This window comes from Venturia canescens, chromosome 7 (assembly GCF_019457755.1).
Source record: "Venturia canescens isolate UGA chromosome 7, ASM1945775v1, whole genome shotgun sequence".
Lineage (NCBI taxonomy): Eukaryota > Metazoa > Arthropoda > Insecta > Hymenoptera > Ichneumonidae > Venturia > Venturia canescens.
In genome coordinates this window covers 3,521,772-3,539,991 of record NC_057427.1, presented here as the reverse complement: position 1 = coordinate 3,539,991, position 18,220 = coordinate 3,521,772, and the positions used below count along the sequence as shown (strand labels likewise).

The window sequence follows — 18,220 nt, the reverse complement described above, 5'->3', positions numbered from 1 at the left end:
GAGCGAATTTATACCGGAGAGCTCGTACGCGTTCACCATATTCTGGATTTCGCGCCTTTTTCGTTGTTCCATTGTCTTTGGAAGGCTCGCTGGAACGGGTCGCCCCCTTTTTTGGTAACGCCGCTTGCAGCGCGTCGCCCCGCGGAGCGCTCCGGCCCCGATCGGGCCTCACCAACACCCGGGACCAACAGTCCCTCCGCCCGGCGAGAGGAGACAGTTTCGCGATGTGTTTATTAACCGAGACACGGAAGCGAGCTCGAGCACGCGACACGATTATCGCGCGATCGTGTATAATACACACGTATATGCACGCGGCTGTATATTCATCGCATATGTGAACGCGTGTGCACGCACCGTCTTGACGCCGAGAGCTAAGTGAATATGTGACACACGAGCATTCGCGCACACAATTCCGCTCTCACGTACTTTCGGGTTAATATATTTAGTACGACTTGAGGCTGCCATTTTTGTAGAAAAAAGAAACGAAACAAAAAAAAAGACGAAACAAAACGCTCACTGTCACGTAGCGAAGCTTAGATGGATAATAAGAAGAATTAAAATACGCGGACGAAACGGTCGAGCGATTCGCAACCGGAAATCTATGAGTAGGAATCTGCATTATGAATTTTTTGTTGAATATTCAAAAGACAATCCTCGTCGATGACAAACCAAGGTATCAACGGAGTCCAAACTAACAATTTGTGACGGTCAGGGGCATTTTAAAAAGATGGTGACAACGTACTTGCGCTGCTCGATTAATGATTCGTTTGGTGATTTTAATCTTGGAGAACGCGGTGCTAAATGAAGCTTTTATTTGGTATATATGTAAACTTGATCGTTTCTGATCAGGGGTCGATTGGATGGAACGAAATCGAGAAGTATTTCCAATGGGGGCAAAAACAATTCGATTGGAATTGTCGGGTTTTTTAAAATTGTTGCTCCGGTTCACTGATTCGATCGAGTTTGATTGAAGTTTGGAGATTCTCGAGCGTATCCGTTCCTGCCTACTTCGTGCACTCGAAAGGCTCGTTTTCTAACTCAATAAGAAGCATTAAAAAATGTTTAATGACTCACAACGGAGGAGAAACGTTGCATGGAAGGAACTGATGAAGTAAAAAATAAAAAGAAAAAACAAATGACGATTAGGGCTCGCGTTTCGTGGACCAACCGTAGGATCATCGGACTCATTTGCGAGTAATCAAGTATAGATTAATGATGCTCGATGCGAGAGCAGGAAAGGAGGAGCGAGGCTACGCGGGAAGGCATCAAAATAATGATAATAATGCGAATAAATAATAAAGAAATAAGGAAGAGTGGTACAAGAGTTTTACGTTCTAAGTGATCGAGAGGCAGAAGCAATGTGACTTTGACCGATAGGTCCGCGCATACAACGCTAAGGTATCGTTATCTTAATGTATGTGAGCGAAGAAAAAAACAATTGGAAAAAACAAGGAATAGCAGAGAACGGTAGAGAGCGAGCGAGGGAGGAAGAGAAAAAAAGACACGAGAAAAGGAGATTCAGGATATTGAGGACGCTTCTTTTCGTCCTTTTTCAAGGAAAAGGACCAGCTCATAATATATGCGTGCAGTAGTGGGACGAATACCGAACCGAAAAGAAACAACAAAAATCAGACCACACGATGGACAAGGAAGGTGAGAAAAAATACGAAACCAAAAATGAGGGAACGGAGAAGGAGAAAAATGGCTACGTTTCTCCTCTTTCTTTCCAAGGCATACACGCAGTGGAAAAAAAAAGCTTTTCGACAGTCTCTCCTCGACACTGTCCGGTGCCATGGAAATAGTCGTAGCCTAACCGTGGAATAAATGAACTCTGCTCCAAACTGACCCGCACGAGCCACGCTGTCTTACTCTCTCTTCCTCGACAAACGTCTCTCTTCGTGACCAAGAGAAAATACGGTGACAAACGAGCTCTACTTCGCCCTCAAAATGTCACTCAAAACCTTCTATCGTCCGCAGCGTGCTTTTCACATTCCACGTAACACCGACTAACGCTGTCCAACGATTTTTCATTCACACGGGACTCGTAGCATCGGTTGATGGACAATAAAACACTCGAAAAATATGAATTTTCAAACCTCGTGCATGAAAAACAACGACGAGGGGTCTGGAGACAATCGAATGTTGAATAAAATGACAAAATTTTATTACTCGCATCAACAGTTTTGTTGAAACAATTACAAAATTGCGTTACACCCGAATATTTTGAATCATAAATCGAGAAAATCGTCAAAACGATTAGCCCTCGAAAGAGCGGTTGAAGACCGAAAAGTTGAATTTTAAAAATGAAATTGCTCGCCAAAATATTCTAGAGATTTCTCCAACAACGGTTGTAAAAAAGATTATTGCGCGAGAGCGTGTCTAAAGTGTTAGAAAAGGATATCCGGTACACATGGCCGTGGGACGGTAGATTAAATTGAGTTTTTGTTCTCGGCATTACTCACGCGCCGATAGAGGTAAGAGCGTAATGTTAATTTTTTGTTTCTCTCATAAGCGCGAGGATTGCGGCGAGTTATTTGTTTGAATCGTGGGTCGTTTTGACGTTGATGGATTAGATCATCGATGGACACGTGTCTTGGGCTCGATTCTGCGCAGCCTCCGAATGTTCATTCGCGATTGATTTTGGTGGGTAAAAAATACGAAGGAGAATTTATCGCGAGTAAAAACTGCTTGGTACGGCGGAATGGCGGAAGATATTTTTCCGGGATTGAAGTAAGGCGTCGAGGTGATAGGATATCATTGCGGTCGTAAAACAATGAAACTGTTGGCTCGGAGCGCAGCGCGGCAGCAGGAGGAAGGAGGAGAGACGAATGACCCAGATACTCGCGATCGCGAGATGCAAAACGCACGTACGTGCAACTGCGCGCTCGAGATCACGTGTGGGTTAAGGCCCCGACGCTTACGCCGGGCTCCAACGGGCCCGGGAACGATAGCGAGCAGGGCGCAGGGGCAGGGAAACCTACGCACCGCAGCAACGCTACGAAATATATCCGCGCAAGCACATTGATAAACATTGAACTCGCGCGGCCGGAAAGCGAGGGGTCGCCACGGGGCACGATGGCTGCACAGCTCGGTGCGCGCTCCCCCACCCTTCGACCCTTTTCCTTCGCATTTTGCAACGCTAATTCCCTATCTCGATGGATATCTGACCACAGAGAGAACGAGAGCAGGCTGGAGCTAAGAAAAATCGAGTTGCACACCGATCTCGTGCCCTTTTGACACAAAGGAAATTCCTTTTCTCCAAAGAACCAGAAAGGATTGGATTTTTGTTGAAACACACACATAAGAGAAAATTGAATGGTTGAATCGAGGATTCAAATTTCTTCGAAATCCAAAGGCTTTAAGGCTGTAAAATCGAAATTTCCATTTCCCGATGACTTTATTTTTGAAATTCGAGTCGCGCGCTAATACGTAGATTTCAACAAACCCATAGAATCGAGTCAACACGCGGATAAACGAGTGGATGATAAATTGACGTCTCGTTCGATCGAATTAGGGTCACGTTGTTCTCGCAGCCAAGTTTCTATCGTTATTTTTCTCACATACTGAGCGATCGACTTATCATTTTTTCCGGCTTACCAATTTGCGAGGCTCGTACGTGACGATTAAAGGAGATACAGTTGTCCGTGCATCACGAGCGAGGAATAGTAAATCAAATGGGATATTGTACGTAAAACCTGAAATATTAAGATGGAATATAATCGTTGGATAGATCGATCGAGTTTTAATAAAAATCGATGATAAAATACACCCGGGAGTGTGGCGATGCGTATTCCAATGGGGAAAGTACAGCGAAAACACATACGCAAAAATATCCACACATGCACACAGACAAGGGAGACCAGATGTTCGCGGGAGAGTCTCGTCGCGCACGAAAGTGCTGACGCGAAGACCACCCACGGGTCGTCGGCCCCGGGACTCGCTGGGCGCTTTTTACCTCGTTTTTCCCTTCATCTTCGCCTTTTTCTGCTGGTTCTCCTCTTTTTTTTTCAGTATAGAAAATCGTCAAGTATAATCGTTCGTTAACTCGGTCACCGCGCAATCTTTCGCCATTTTTACCAAGTGCACGCGGAGAGACTTTTATACGATAATTTCGGATGAAAACACAGAAATATTTGCTATGTTTTGTAGCAGCGCTGTTTTCTATATCGCCATATTCTATTACATTTCACCAATAAAGTGCACAGTAATTTTGGTGTCGAAAGCAGTCATCTCAAATTTTACTATGTACGACAGGCAAAATTTAGGTCTGTGACATTCTTACGCGTCGAACGACGTATCGATATCTGAATGTCACTCGTGTCTTTGGTGAAATGTTTAAAATCGGTGAATTGGACTGGACAAATTGGTGAAATGTCGAAAATGTTCTTTTCGACAAAATCCGCTCATGAACGAAGCGACTGCTTGAAATTTAACTGTGTGCCATACTAGTTAATTTTCATGTTTATACTCGCAACACCTGCTCATATATCTGGTGGGCGCATGAATTTTGCCATGTTATCGAGCAAAATTCAGCGCGGTAAAAAGGAAAATAGGAAACTGTGCAATTTTTCGTATAGCACAGAGAACCGAAACATCAAATCATTTCATTATTTACTATGTTTTTAATAAAAATTCGCTCAGTGTCCATTTTTGATATAGCACAGCGCGTTATTTATTATGGGCTGCGTCAACGGTTTCCCAAACTTTTGCATTATTTGACACTGTAGCGATTATTATTGTAATATCGACATGGTCCAACGTTGCTATAAAAAAAAAGTAATTTTTGGTATAAAAGTCCCTCCGTGCATCGGCTTTCACTGGCGAGCCAGAAAAATGAGAAGGGAGCACGAGAAAAAAAAATAATAAAACACGTTCCTCGTGACGGTTTGCCAAATAATCAGAATACGAAATTCGCCGATCGTCTTCTGAATGACGGTAAGTATACACCGAAATACGACAGTCGGTCTTTTATAATTGAAAGGTGAATAAATGAAAGAAAGGAAAAACCTGCTATTCAGCACCGATGCTGGTTGATTGAACGCGAAAAAAAAGGAGAATCAAATGTACAATCGAGTTATTCGAACGGGTCGTTGGCCTGTTCCCTCGTTCTCGCGAGTCTTCACGGAATCCTACCTCATCTCCGTTATTATTCAACCACGAAAATCATAAAAGTTTCACGCCTACTAAGACTCGCGCACTGCACGCGTCGTCGTTTCGAAATAGTGAGGAAAAAAACAAACGAGAGAATTATAACCGAACGCAATTAGATATCGAGTCTTGACGTCGAGCTACCTCGCGAGAGAAAAGAGTAAATAATAGTCAACTTATAAAGTGTATCCATCGTCCATGGAGGTTAAAAGGAATAAAAACGCACGTGTGAGAGTGTAACGTACATTCTGTAATAACTCAATACACGCGTCGGAGAGCGATGCGCTGTACGCTCGTATTATTATCACATGGGAGATGTTGTATAATACTCCCAGCGAGCTGTTGTGACTCGGATGAGATGGTTGACAAGCGTGTTCAGCAAGTACAGTCCCATGCAACCTTCGCGCCGCGAATCGCGTATCGCAGAGTCCGAAACTTTGCGAAAATGACGAGTCCCGTGCGCCTCGTTTGACAACTTCATTAGTGGGATTCGCGGGGGTTTTTTTTGGGGGGGGGGGGGGGGGGGGGGTACAACAATGGTTGTGCATCCGAGTAAGATTTTTTAAATATTTCATTAGAATTGATACTTATACAAATTGGTTTAATGAATTTCAAGAGGATGGCGGAGCATCGCGGAGAGAAATTAAGAGGCCAAGACCTCACAGGAGTGGGATGAAAATGATCGGTTTGCTTGGACAGTCGAAAACACAGCGAACAGAGCTCGAACGTTGACAATGGGGGGAGGGGTTTCCGAATCGTAAATTTAAATTTCCGCTCGTTCGTAGACCGGAGGCGCCCCTGTTCTCGCGGATTGTCTGAAAAAGTGGAGACTCGCTCTTTCCCTCGGAACGGAGAGACTAGTTTGATGCGCGTCCGCGTATTTGAAATTCAAAATGTGGCAAGATTGGTCCGGTTTTGTCGTAAATTGTCGTTGGCCCGCTCTCGCACGGGGGCACACATCGAGCACGGCGGAGCCTTCGCGAATGTGGAAAAAGTTGTCCAAGATTTGAAAGTCGCGCTTTCGCGGCGACCGGAGAGTCTGGAAGGTCCATAAGGGCGCCGGTGCCGCAGGAAGAAAAAGGAAGGAAAGAGGATCGTTCCCCTGCGCACGAACTAGAGGGTCTCAATAAGGCAAAAGTTGCCCCCTTCCCGGCTTGTTCTCTCCTCAGGGCCCCCCGAGTCTCACCGCAGCGAACCTCCAAACGAAAACAGGAAAGAGAGAAAGACATCGCGCCGACCGGAGGAACCGCGGGAACTTCTCTATTTGGATGGCGGAACAAGCTCCAAATAACGCCGGGGCCCACCGCAGGGGAAAAACATCCTCGACCACGAGGACACCGAGAAAAAGTCGAGGGGGCCTCCTCCCAGGCGCTCAATGTGGCGCGAGAGATCTTTATTTTTCGATACTTTTTATTCATTCCTTTTTCTCAATCCCATCGAAAGGCACGCATCGATCCAGCTTGGAGTGTCGAGAAACGTTGAGCTAAATATTCCAATTCTGTATTGACAAGGTGAATAATTCACGGGTTGAAGATTCTCCGGATGTGCTACTTGATCGAGCTTTTCACGAGTGAAAAGTGAGTGGAAAAATATCTGGGAGAACTGATTTAAAGGCGCGTGCCAAAGTAATAGTTAATAGTGCAAATTTCGAAAGATTTATCGAGCAAAAAGACATAAACGAAGCGACGAATCAGAAATTTTCAGTCGCGTTTACTTCCGACGGTTTTGGGGAGCTCTTGAAACGAAAACAGTCGAAACACATTTTCTAGAGATCGCTTCGATAGAGGGAAACCTCTGAGTGAGGTTTGGAGATGCCTCTGGGGTGGGCCAATCTGTCAGTAAGGTTGTAACGAAAGAAGATGAAAAACCTTTTCTAGTTTATACACCACAGAGAGGTCTGCGGACTTAATAAAACTGTCATCGGTGAAACGACTTCAGGGTTTCGGTTCCGTAGCTTCGAGGCTCCGTAGTTGGGATAGGTCCGCACCGATTATTTTTCTCTGCACACTTTCCGGGTTTAACTTTACGAATAACTCTCTCGATTTCTCTAGTACTGAGCTCCAAGAATGAAAACAAATAGAACCAGCAGAACGAAAAATACTCAGCAAGGAGAATGGAAAGCGTGAATAATTAAACAATCCAAGAGCGTTAAGGGGGGTTCTGTTATAAAAAAATTTTTTAAATCGATGGTTTTGGGCATGTTTTTCGATAGAAAACTCACCATAGCGAAATTTTCGGTATAGTTTCAAGGATATTTCAAAAGTACAAAACAATTGTGCAAATTCTATATTTTTAGTGAGTTTGAAAAAAAAGCTTTTAAAGAAGCGTGCTCTGAATATAGAATTTCACAAGTTTTTCGGCTTTTTATAGGTTCATGTGGAAGGAAAATACATGAAAATGGAAAAAGCATTTGGAATTTTTGTTGCACACAATAATTACGGTCTCCACATATTGTACGCAGCTGATAAACCGCGACAATCAGACTTTGCGCGTGAACCCAGTGCAAATTAGTATTTCTCACATTTAAAGAATGATTTTGTACTCTTAAAATATCCTCGAAACCACACCGAAAAGTTCGCTATGCCGAGTTAATTCCGCTACCCTAAAATCATCCCCGAAAGCAATCAATTTCTTGGCTTTCCAAAGCAGGACCCCCCTCAAATGGAAACTTAGCATCAAGTAACGAAGAAGCAAAAACAAGGAACCAGAAAGAAAACTAAAGTGTCAAAAATGAAGCAGATAGAAGATAGTTAAGGAGTGCTTCCTTAACAAAGAAGGAAAAACAAACGGTGAAAAGAATGGGGAAGATAAAAAAGGGTGGAAATGAATTAAACGCGAGGTATCTTCGTGTATCACTGAGATCGAAGCTGCGGACACGTGACCCTCTCTCTCTCTCTCTCTCTTTCTCTCCTTTTCGTTACAGAGAGAGAGAGAGAGAGGCAACAAGAGCTAGCGCAACCTCGCGCCTCGCTATCTAGCCAAGTGGTAATAAATATGTCACTGGGAGCCGCTACCACTACTACTGCTATTACCACTACCGATGCGGCATGTTAGCCAGCGGGCCAAGCGCTTTCACGGCTAGTTCGACTCTCGTCCGAACCCGTGAATCGTTACTTCACACCTTTCCACGCTGCGTAAGTCCTTCCGTGATTTTTGGTATCTTTCGTGTGACATGGGAGTCGCGGCGACGCCGCCAGAAAACGGACCAAGAGAGGCACCTGCTTCCTCGAATTTAAGAAACCAACGTATAACCTCTCGGCTCTTAAAAAACCGTCCCGAGGTTTTCGGGACAATAAAACATCAAATGCGGCTCCGAAGTCGGCCATCTCGAATCGAAATGGTACTTTTACCAAAGCTGCAATGGTAATCGGAAGAAAATCTTTATTGTTCCTAAATTGCCATGACGAGTCGGGGGCCCAGCTCTTTTTCCACCAAATCGCTCAACAGAAATTCCAAAATCATCATTTTTTCTACCGAACCACCTCGATCGAGCCCCCCCTCAACGTCGATATTTAGATGAACCCCAAAAATCGTTCCTCATCGAATTTCAACCTGATTGAAGCCGAGTGTTCTGCTGACCACTCGAAAGAAAGGCTCAAATCCGCAGCGTGAGAACGTTCAGTAAAATCCAAATGTCACCCAATCGTCTGAAACTGGAATAAAAAAGTGTCAAGACTCCGCGTATACCAGTAACTGCGCCAGCAGCGTTCTCGGATCACGTTATTGAGCTACGGTCCGCGCGATTAATTTGCGCGGTGATTGAATGACCTCACGTGGATCCGGTTGTGTGCGGAATTCCATTATTTCAACCTATATTGAAAACAGAAAGAGAGTAAAAAAGCAAGACAGAGAAAGACTGAGCGGGGACCGGAGGGAGAGAGGTCAAGGAAGAAAAGAAAACAAATAACGTTGTCGACGCGTTATAACCTATTCCGAGGAACACCCTGTTACACCAGTTTTCGACGTTATTCCTGCGACTATGTACACACGAGGCTGAGCAGCCCGTATTGCGTCTGGTGCGTGTAGGTGTATCAGCGAGAGAGTCTCGAGTAGCGGACTGGACGGAGCGCGAGCCAATGTCTCTTACGACAGAAACGCGATAGGAGATAGTGGAGCACACTTGCGTATACGTATATAATGGCTCGGGGGGCCTGCGAATATCGGATCTACGAATATACAGGGTGATCCGGAGCGTTTTCATCGTGGGCCAAATGAGTCTGCCGGTCGCTGCGGGAACGTTTCGTAATATTTTGGGCAAGGCATGGAAATGAAGGGAATTCACGACGAAAGGATTCCAAGTGAGAAAAGTTTGCTGGATAATTTTTGGACGAAATTTTGGATCGAATGACGAAAGAGTAGCGAACCGGGTCGAGTTATTCCAGAGCTCGTTTCCTCCGTCATTGATCGTGTCGAGTTGAGCTTCAAAAGAACTATAGCATCGAGCCAAAACGCAACGCGGCGCAAGTAACAATATGGAAATGTGGAACGCACGCGTCAAGGATTATGAATTTGACGAAAAAGGGAGGAGAAAACACTTGAAAAGGATACAAGAGTGTGATGGTGACGGAGAAGGGGCAGGGGCGAGGGGGAGAGAGAAGCGGAGGTACCTGGAATGTGGGTTAGGCCTTCGTCCTATGTCGTTAACGTCGCCACACTCGCTTGCTCTAATAATGAATTAATTCCTGAATAACGGTCGCGCGGAAGCGAAGAGACACTGTAGATAAAAGCGTTCGCATGGAGTGCCCCCTCCTCCCTGCGCGTTCGCGGCGAGCTCGCAAAACCTCGCAGTTTCTTAACGTGCGATCGAAACTCGAGAGTTCCCCGCGGGATCTCTCTCGCTCGGTGCATCCTCTCCGGTTGCTCGAGAATCAGGAGCCAGAAAGAAAAAGAGAAAGAGAGAGAGAGAGAGAGAGAGAACCGGTCGCTCTTTGAGAAACCGAGCGTGCTGTATTAGAGCGGCCACGAGAAACTAAATATATAGATATATGCATATGCATGTAAACATGTATCTATAAAAACATGAATGTGTGTGGAGGTACACGCATGAGGATAAACATGTAGACATTTACACATGAATACGTGTGTGTACGCGGTAAGGACCTCTGCGTACCGGACTGGCGACTCACGTACCAACGCTTACGTACGTGCCCGGAAGTTCTACAATCTTGCGTTCCAATGTACTTCCTACGGAATCTTCATATTCAATTGTTTCCAACGAAAATTTTCCAATTTCTTTCTTTTATCAAACGTTACGATAAAAAACGGTTTGCTTCCTTCGCATTTTGTGCTGGGTTTATGAGATTTTTTTATTGGGAGGATATTGAACAAGTGTTGGAAATGATTTGTAGGAAAAGAAAAAGATTTCGTGATTGAGGATTTGTCCGAGGATGCGCGGGTAGTCGAAGCGTCGATGAATGACGAGTGAAACAGTGAGTATACACAGCAGATTTCTTTTAATCTGTTATTTTAGAGCGCCAGCGGGGAAAATATGAGAGCAAGAAACGATATTTATTATTTATAGTCGCGGCACAAATGTGTATTTCGAATGGGGAAAAAAGGTTTCATTTTTTTTTGTGTACGTCCGCGTTTTTTTACAGTCTTAAGGGCACAAAAAGAGAAGCGCCTGGAAATTCATCCCCAACGTCTGTCTCTGCGAGCGCACATGAAGCTCGCCCGATCGGCTGCGTATATAAGCGTCGTCGATAATTAAAATCGATAATTATCTCAGGGTTTAATAACCGGTCGTTATCGTTAAGGCGAAGGAGTAAACCGAGTCCTTGCGCACAGAGGGAGTGCGCGAGAGAAAGAGAGGAAAAAAAGAGAAGCGAGAATCCTCTCTCGGGGCTACTTTCTGCGTCATCATTCTTCTCTTTCTCCTTCTCGTTTTCTTCTTCTTATCCCTTGGGCGGCTTTATATGCGTGTAGGATAGGACGGTGAGGTACGACTGCGAGAAAAGGGTGCCCTCAAGGGCTTCAACGAAGACAGCAGAGAAAGAGATAAAAATTAAATAAAAAAAAGGCCGAAAAAAAACATATGTATATGCGAAGACGGCACAGTTCGGTCCGGGACTCGTCGGCGGGGTGGTGCGATCTCGTCGTAACAAAAAAATGTACACACAGACGCACGCGGGCCTGTACGTGGTCGTCGATATTGCGAGAGCGTCGGGAAAATTAGAGAGCAAACGAAGACAGCCAAGTCACCGATTTAAATTAAACCACCTCGATCCACCGAGATCCTTCTTGCGACAGTCCGAGAACCGATGCACCAAAAATAAAAAGATAAAAACTACCGCAGCGCGCACTGATCGATCGAGGTAATATTTAAGAAAAATATTTATGACGAATAAACCGCCCTCGTTCGCTCCGAGAAACGCACGAGTCAATTATATATACTGTTTTTCTCTTCCACGAAGTAAATGAACGATTTTAAAATCGCGATGCACTTGGAATAATTTAATAAATTGTCAATCTATTTTCTCGTTCGTTTCATGAGAACACTTTCCATTCCAGTAATCGTAAATAAATTTTGTTCAAAGTTGTTTTTTAGGGATTCGATGAAATTGGTGTTAACAGGATTGAGTTTTGAAGTTTTTTACGTTCCGTTCGTCACATGGAAAGGGTGAAAATTCTTCCAGTCAAAATGAATGTCAAGACAATTGATAGCTCCACCGGTAATTAGATTCGCGACAACGTGCAAATATGTGTTGATCGACGTGTGGGAAAGCGGTTGTACAATTAGCGAGTTTTCTCATTCGCGACTCTTTTTTTCCACCGCTGCATATACACCTTTTTTTAAGGTACTTAGGCCCTTTGTTATTGTCTTTCGTGCCAAGAAAATATCCATCCCTTAACCCCTACGGGTTACGGATACACAAGAGAACGTGAAATGACAAACGATGGACACATGTGCGTGTCTCGCTTTACTCGTTCCTTCGCCCTTCTCATCCTTTCCCTCGTCGCTCCACCAATTCGAACAGCTCCGCTCAGCCTCGTGCCTATTATTCCACGTCGCAAGGCTCAGCGCGGTGCAAAACACGAAAAAATATTCGCTCGTGGAAACGCGTTGCGGAAAGCATCGACCGCGGGCACACAAGAAAAAAGGGACGATGCAAAAGTGATCTTGAAATTTTCTTTCGAGCGTTGTGCACGCACCGACCGTTGAAATAAGCGACAGGTTAATCATTTTTTTCCCCCTCACGCAGTTTTGAGAAACGAAAAACCAAGCATCCGTGAACATTTGAATAAATGCTAATACAAAAATTAAAATGTACCAGCAGAAAAGTCTTATTCGTTTGATAAACTTTTTTAGCGAGCAAAATTTCATGCTCTTGCGACAAAAAAGCACGAGGGGAGCAAAGAATTCATATTCCCGAATGAAATTAATCGTCGTAACCACCAATAATCTCAGCTCAAAGCCGCGAGAGGCACGATTCCAAAAAGAAGAAGAAACATTATTAATTATCAAGAAGGATCCGTTATAAATAATGGTGAAAAAGAGAAATTCGGAGTAAAAAAAACGTTCACGAGTAAGTATAGAATAACAGAGACTGATTTTTTTCTTCAAAGCTGTGGAAAAATGAGAAGAGTCGTAAAGTTAATCCAACACGGGAAAGCAGAGACTCGAAAAAGGGGGAGGCGAGTAGGGGGCTCTATATATGTGAAACCTTCTGAGGACTCGCGCTCTTTCGATGTATCCTTTTCTGCCTCTTTCTCTCTCATTCTTCCTCGTGAGGCCCAGACGATCTCGTACTCGTACGAAGAGGACTCCGGAGTATGAGAAGAAAAAGAATAAGAAGAAGAAGAAGAAGAAGAAGAAGAAGCGGCGGAAGATGGAGAAACAGAAAATCACGCGTGGTTCGTCATAAGAGGAATTCCGTTGGCGATACTCCCTGGGCCTCATACCCCCCCTTCCCTCCGGGGCCCACAGATCCGATGCTTTTTTACTGGTTTATGGGATTTTTTTCACGCTGCCTCGGCGAGTCGTACATCAGTGAGGGCTGACTGACTCCCTTTCTGCCTCATTCGTTCCTTTCCATCTCGCTCTCTTTCACTTTTGTAAATACACACACGGGCGCACATATTCGCCTGGTTCTATAACGCGTTCCTTGTTCAACTCAAACTCGTACAGCCTCAAATCGGCGATTCTCTCTTCTCACTCTTTCTCTCTCGCCTCCGTCCTCCTTTTTTACTTCGTCTTTATTTTTCATTTATTTTCCCTCCTCCTCTCTCACTCTCAGTGCCCTCTCTCGGTCACCACTTCTCTCCTTCTCTCTCGCTCTCTCACTCCCGTTCATTCCGAGACTCCAACGAGACACCGCCGCTGAGGGAACAATAAAAAAGAGCAAATGCCCAGCCGCCATAAAAACAACTGAAAGTATTAAAAACTTTAGGCCTTTTACTGCCCGGTTTGGCTGAGACTCCAAACGAATGAGAAAAAACGGCAGAAGGAACGAGAAAGAGGCTTTCTGCTTCTCTGATGCTTCTGCCAATGTGAACGAGCCACCATCGAGTATGGGCATTCGGATTTTGTATTTTTTTCAAATATCCCCATCCCCCTTCCCCTCATTCTCAACAGACTCGAGAATATGCGAGAATGAATTCCAAACCTAAAATTGCACGCGAGAAGATTTTTTTATCGACTCACGGGAGCTATCGCGATTTTAACGCTCGAGTCCGTCAATGCTCCGAGACTCCTCTCGCGCAAATTAATTATGCCCCTTCGTACAAGAAATACCCGCTAATTATCACGTCCCTTTCCACCTCTCGCGTACTTTCGTCATTTTCGTTTACTTTTCCATCGATTACCTTTACAACCGTCCAATCACTTTCTAAACGTCAATTTACCGTCATTCAACGCCATTATTAATTGTGACTTTTGACCAAATTTCATCTCCCACCATAATGCACGAAAATTTATTCCCAGGCTGGTCGACCAATCGGAATAAATCAATCGCCGAGTGCTTCCCAACGTTTCGTCATTCGCTTATTATTCCTCTCGTAATTACTGACGCGTCAATCGCTCTTGACTATTTTCTCCTCATTTCCTCAAGAATTATATTACCAACAGTTTCGTAAACGCACAACTGCTTTCTATCGAGCAATCACTCGCACTGCGAGCAAAAAAGCACTGGAAAACTCGTCGGTAGGAAATCATCAAACTACCAAAGTCTCGATTCATAATGCTTGTGAAAAAAAAAAATATGACGGTTCTTACGCAAAAAGCCAGAACGAAGAAAAAAACCGGTCCAACGACAAAAGCGCAAAGTCGCTCTAATCATCAAATAATATCGCAGAATATTTTCGCCGAAATTACAATGAGCAACGTTGCTGTGAAACCAGCAGTGCCAGCTCGATTTTGACTCGGAAAGCTTTCGATTCTTCCATCGCTTATTTATCGCCTGTTCATTCGTTGAGATAATAGAGACGCGTCAGCAAAACTCTATCGGACGAATACGAAAGAAACGAGTGACACGACCGAAGTTAAAATTGGCTATGAGCCTCCAACTCCATCCATCGGAAGAGAGAGAGAGAGAGAGAAATCTTGTGAGGCGTACCTTCCCAAATTAGGGCAAATTGAGCGAGACGGTGTTGAGTAAACACCGATCTCGTGCGTCTCTTAGCGCGAAAAAGCTCAAACGTAAGAAAGTCTACTGCGGAGGAAGGGAAAAAGAAGAAAAAGAAGAAGAAGAATAATACGGTAGCGCGAGGGGAGGAACGAGATGGAGAAAGACGGAGAAGATTTTGTGCACCGGATGGAGGCACTAATGGCGAATTCGTTACGCATTTGCGTCACAACGCGCGACGAGCGAGAATTTCGTATTTGAAATCCTCTTCGTTGCAAGATCCGAGAGCCGCGGAATTGCAAAGACGTCTGCATATTTACGTTTTTAAAAGGACTATTTACCGGGGAAATATTTTTCCAAATACCTGGGGAGCCGAGACCGAGGCAGCGGTTACTTTTGAGGAAGGCAAAAGAGAGCGTTGCTGCGCGAGCAGTCGGCTCGACTCGTATATCATTATAAAACCATATCTTTTCTTTTGCTTCCTAATCTTTTCACCTATACGCAGCGGAAAAGTGCCGCCAACGCTCTCTTATGTGCAGTTAACCGCTCCGGAGACACTTTTTTCTTTCCTCTTCCATATTTCTTTCGTTTTTTTGTTGCCTAAGTCAAACAGAGAGAATTACAGCCAAGCGTTTATTGGATTAAGAGGAAGGGGCCCTCGAGGAAGCTTGTGATTCTCGCGTAAAGAGAAATGAAACACTCTCGAAAAAGTTACGGTAGCTGCGAGAAGCTGACTTACTTAATCCTGTGTTTAATAATGCTCATAAAATTTTATTTGTCTCTTCAAAAATGCGCGTGTGCCGAGCTTTTACTTTTTCAAACACCAGCACCAGCGCCAAGTAAATAATCCGTTATTTACTTCTCGACAAACAAAAATCTCCGATTAATATTCATTAGAGTGCTACATCGAAAGGTTGCTTTACGAATTACTATGTTTTGAGAAAATTTGAACCTCCAAACGTTCGCTTTCAGCCCAATCGCAGTCTCTTCTTCGAACATCAGCCAAGAACTCGTACACAACAATAACGAGAACGCGCGGAGACTATCGACTCGTCCTGAATCACTTAAATCTCATATTACGCGTGTACGAAATATGACGATTGAAGAGAAAAAAAAATGATCGCGAGTTCTTGATATATACCGCGTGGACAAACAATCGTAATTTTTCGAGAAGTTGACCTCTTTTGTACGAGAGAAAAATAAGCTCAATGGATGAAAAAAAAAAGGGAAAAGAGAGGATTGCGAGAGAGAGGGAGAAATGCGAGAAAAATAAGTCCTTTGAGGGACGCCGATCCTGAAGCAGTTCACTCATGATATGGGGATTTCCAGCCTCAACAACGAAAGGCTCCGATTGTTTCGTACACCGGTTTTTTACTCACTCAACCCCCTTCAGAACAGCTGCCTTTTATGCATTTTTTTGTTTCTACACTTCGACCATACCTTCCTATATAAATATCGCTTCCATCAGACAAAAATTACTCAATTTTATGATTCTCTTAAAACCGGCAGCTACGCTCTCGGATAAAAAAAAAAAAAGAACTAAAAAAATCCTCAGCTCATCTGAATGAAGAGGAACGAGTTGAGAGTGTCTCAAAACTTTTTGGATCGTGAAATTTATTTATAATCACCGAAAGAAGATATTTTGATGGGTTAATTGAATACGAGGAAGCTCCATGAGGAATAAGAATTCCAATATCGACTCGGTCAATCGCAAAAAGTTTGGGCGCGAGGCCTAAAAAGGGGAAGTTGGAATGGAGGAATCGATAGTTTTAGAAACTCGAATTTTCGTTTATCATTCAAAATGTGTATCGAATTGATATTTTCATCGCGCACGCTCATATTTCCGCAGCGGAAGCCGCTAACCTCGGTAGATAAAAACGATGAAGAACGAATCGTTGTAAATAATGTGAAAAAGCTTATAATTCTACGCTCGTTGAACGTTAAACGCAAAATTTTGTTTACCTTGTGATTTAAGTGAACGAAGAAATCTCGTGAGTTCGAGTTTCCAGCTCGTCAAAACGAACCAATAGCACCATAGTCCACACGGTACCGATTGATTTTCACTACGTTCGAATAAATCTCAAGTCGATAAACGAACGAACTCTCTCTCCCCAACACGATTTTACGTTTTTCAATGATTTTTCTTGCCTCTGTTAATGTGAGCGGAAAACAGCGACGCACGCTTTCCGTGATCGTTAAAAAAAGCACTTGAATCACGCACTCATTTTTTTTTTCATCGTCCGTAACCGGTATTCACCAAGCACTTTTCCTGGCGCCAAAAACTTTTAATCAACGAACTTTCCACCACTGGTTTGTTCATCGACACGATTTTCTTCCGCATTAATTATGGTATGGGATTATAAACCCGATTTGAGGACAATAAAAAGAGCTGAATCTCCGATCGCATTTACTGAGCAATTTTTTCATCGGAAGATCTTTCAATGAACTTTTTTTGCAACAATTTCAATCGCGTCGTGCAAACGCGCATTCGCCTCCGAACGAATTTTCCCGCGGATTTTTTCACTTCGGCGGAGTTCCACGGGCGTTATCGATCGGCTGAAAACCTAATTACGCGTCAAATATTTCCGAGCGAAAGAGCGTCCGGAAACTAATGAATTGCCAATTTATCACAAAGTACGAATCGTCCTCCGCCAGTTACTCGATATTTTACGGAGGCATCGGAACACGAAAATAATGGGATCGTCGCGATACTCAAATTACCCAGTTCCAGATATTTTCCTCGCGACAAAATGGAGATTTTTTCAAAAACTCTTTCCCTAGATGATCACTTGTCATTTTATGCGAGGAGCAAACCTTGATGAAAAACGTTCCAGTTTTCACTGATCACACTATTTCCGGAGCACGTTGACAACACCCAACAGAATATGTATGTACATACATTCACACAATTATATATGCATAAGTAATTATTTATGTGTTTATATACACGTAACGCTTTATCACCGCAAATCCTTAAATCCTTTCGCGTTATTATCTCGTACAGAAAATCCTCCCGAATCCTTCCTTTTCTCTCTCTCTCTCTCTATCTCTCTCTCTCTCTCTCTTTCGTCCCTCGAAAAAATTTGATTACATATCGACTAATAATAATGTAATCGAAATAATCACGACAAAATGGGCACTGAATTTTCGTGACTTATCGAAGATAATTCCGTCGCCGATTGATTGCAATTTAGTGTATATTTAAGCTGTTTTTTCGGAATGACCGACGATGGAAAACGACGTGCCGCGGCCTCACCTCGACGGGACGAGCGACGAGAGCCGAATTGTTCCGGCCGCGAGACTCGCGCGTGATCGGGGGTGACGATTCGAGCGAGGGGGGTCGCTGCCGGCGGCAGCGTCGGTGCGGCACGAGAGGGGAGGGGGCGTGTGCCCGCGTGGCCAAAGTGGTGGGGCGCAGTCTCGGGAGGGGGAATGAGGGGAGGGGCTCCAAAATCGGGGTGACGAGCGAGGGTGGGAAAAACCTCGAAAAGAACTTATTATTCCTCCGT

At 44.1% G+C, this 18,220-nt stretch overlaps 1 protein-coding gene across 2 annotated transcripts in view; it reads right to left on the bottom strand.

Moving 5' to 3' along the window:
• Positions 1–17,980, bottom strand: part of LOC122413382 (uncharacterized) — a 71,010-nt gene extending 53,030 nt beyond the window's left edge. For both annotated transcript variants that reach the window (XM_043423687.1, XM_043423688.1), the window contains exon 1: positions 16,674–17,980. The gene's annotated coding sequence lies outside the window, so the exon portion shown is untranslated. The remainder of the gene's footprint in view (positions 1–16,673) is intronic.
• Positions 17,981–18,220: the final 240 nt, after the last annotated feature.